This window comes from Ostrea edulis, chromosome 9 (assembly GCF_947568905.1).
Source record: "Ostrea edulis chromosome 9, xbOstEdul1.1, whole genome shotgun sequence".
NCBI classification, from domain to species: domain Eukaryota; kingdom Metazoa; phylum Mollusca; class Bivalvia; order Ostreida; family Ostreidae; genus Ostrea; species Ostrea edulis.
This window is the reverse complement of record NC_079172.1, coordinates 4580030-4582932: the sequence shown is the minus strand read 5'-3', so window position 1 is coordinate 4582932 and position 2903 is coordinate 4580030.

Sequence of the window (2903 nt, the reverse complement as noted above, 5' to 3'; positions counted from 1 at the left end):
TCTTTTGTTTTTGCAATTGGAAACAATTTCTAAATATATGGGTATACATGTAGTTGCTGTTAGATCCGCATGTGTGGAACAAATTGCCATAAAATTGTTACCACGAGAACCCGAGTTGTTTGCTGAATGATCAGGTTTTCTCTTGTGAACATGGTGTCGGACTGATGTCTGTTTTTGTCACATGCTTGCATAGTTAACCTGTTCTGCTTAACCTTGAGGTAACATACTTTGCACATTGCAGAAGTGTTGCGTTGTTGTCGAAAGACATGCAGGCGACACAATTCAAGCTGCTTAGAATTGTGCAATGATAATCCTTGTCTGTAGGATTACAACCTGTAAGGTTTTTTTTTCATGTTGACCAATAAGACGATTGCGAAATGAAATGCCACTCTGTCATTGGCTACGCCAAAATGATGTCACATTGGAGGGCACGTGTAAAGTCTATTGAATATGAAAATATAGCAGGTCTGCAAGTTGAGCATATACGTAAACATGGTATGTTAACGTTCTGTAGTTTTGATAAAGTATGTGACAAAAATATCGTTTTTGAATACCAGTAAGGATAGTTGAGACGCTTCACGCAGGCAAAGCGTTAGCCTTTCATGGAAAGTGTCGGCGTTAAGTATATTTTTTAAAATGAAATTAAATTTACATTCGACTTTCATTTCTGTAAAAATCCCCAGTTAATGTATATTTATCGAGATGTATATGTGCATTGGCTGCGCCCCCTTAATCCGCCACTGGTAGCCATTTGTGAAGATCACAAAAGGATGAAATGTGTACGTGCTTGTACAAAGTTTTGTCTAATAAAATATATCGTTTAGAATTCCTAGAATCTTTTCCTGGGAACGCATATAAGCTGTAACAGTCAAAGTACAAAGCAGAAAAGGAGAAGGCGCACATGATGTGCAAAAAATCGATATTGAAAAACCAAGGACTTGTGACGAACATGGGACACAACACACTATCTAGTTTCACAGATTGCAATAGGAACACCCCTTTACTTATTTAGGTCACCCTTACTCGGGTGACCTTGTTTTCTGTTTGCGTCCGTCGTCGTTAGTCTTGATTGGTTGTATACATATTATTTAAAAGGTGGCTCACTACACCTAGAAATCAAATCTGCACGATTTAATGATGAAAGATCTGATATGTATAGAGTACATATTTAAGAAGAATATCAATTTTGGAGAGAGAGAAACATGATTTTCAAAAATTATTTGGCGATAAAAAGATGGTGGATTTGACTTCGGGGTCTGTAGGTCAGTAATAGCAGATGCACACACTAATCAATCAATCTATGTAATTCTACAAGACATTTGAATCGCCATATTGTCACGTAGTGTTGTATTTAAGTCTTGATGTAGTGAGTTACCTTCCAGTCTCTCGAGAATTTTTCACTCTTGCGAAGAAGTCGCCATTGCCGGTGAAGACTGCAAAATTAAGGCCTTTGATTGGCGCTTACTACCTTTGCGCAGGGAGGGATCTTTATCATGCCACATCTGCTGCGACACGGGACCTTGGGTTTTGGGGTCTCATCCAAAGGACCGCCCCATCATTTAGTCGCCTCTTCCGACAAGCAGGGAATACAGATGACCTACTCTAATCCGGATCCACACGGGAAGATCCGTTAGTCTTGTTTCGGTCCTAATCAGCTTCTCTAGAACGGCTAAACCAATTTTGGTATATAACCATGTATGGGTCAAGGGGAACAAACATGAATCTCGTGAACTTTGCCTCTCTTGGGACTGAGATTGTGGGTTTAAACCACAAAAATGTACCTGAAAAAATATTTACCCCTGGCCATCAAGCGTATTTGCATCATTATAATAAGCAATGAAACTTTTACCAGAACTGCTAAATTCGTGACCCATGGGTTCATGCCCAAGAGTGGAACTAAGTTGATCATGTATTGAAAATGCATTTTATCTTAGGAAAAACTTGTTTACTTTTGGACATCAACAATACAACATTTGCATGATTATAGTGGACTTCGAAGCGTCTATCAAATTGTGAGATTCATGACCCCAAGGGTTTGGTACTATGATGAAGCTAGATTGGTCATGTATTATTCAAATATACCATTGCAGTAGTAAGGCATCTTTTCGAAGGGGGAGGGGCGGGTTAGAATAGGTCCTCAGTCGTAAGGGGCGATTAAATGGGAGCGGTCCTTCTGATACCGCAAAAACCGAGGTCCCGTGTCACAGCAGGTGTGGCACGATGAAAATCTCTCCCTGCTTAAAGGCTATCGGCGCCAAGCATAGACCTAAATTTTGCAGCCCTTTACCGGCAATATTGGCGTCTACATACGAGTGACAAATTCTCTCGAGGGACGTTACACAATATACAACCTACCGTCTCGGGAGACGCTGCGTTTTGCCCTAATGGGTCAGATTTGATCTTGAGAGTAGCACCATTAGTGGTTTATCAGTCTGATACTTGAATGGCAGTCATTGACACATTTGTTGCAGACGTAGACGGAAGATGCATTTGGATCCTGATTTTGCTTTCCTTTCTTTTCTTGTTCTCGTGGACGGGGTGGTACTAAAAACTGGATCGAACTCGTTTACAATAAACATGTATTCATTGACTATTTGCCTTAAATCTATCGATCCTCCCGATTATTTGTCAGTCTGCCGACGGAGAGGCCTTAAGGTCATAGTCTGTCCGTTGTGCTAGTAAAAAAGTTATATTTGGTTTAGAAAAACAACAGGCTAGGTAAAAACTGCAGAATTTAAGATAAATGAGTAAAATAACTCCACATTCTATGGCAAAATTATTTTCGGTACAAGATCATCATCCTGTTGTTTTATGAACGAGGTAGGAGGCCTACATGTCAAGATTGTCCACGATGTACCTGTTGATGTTATAGAATAAGATGAAGTTATGTTGCAGAAAATTTA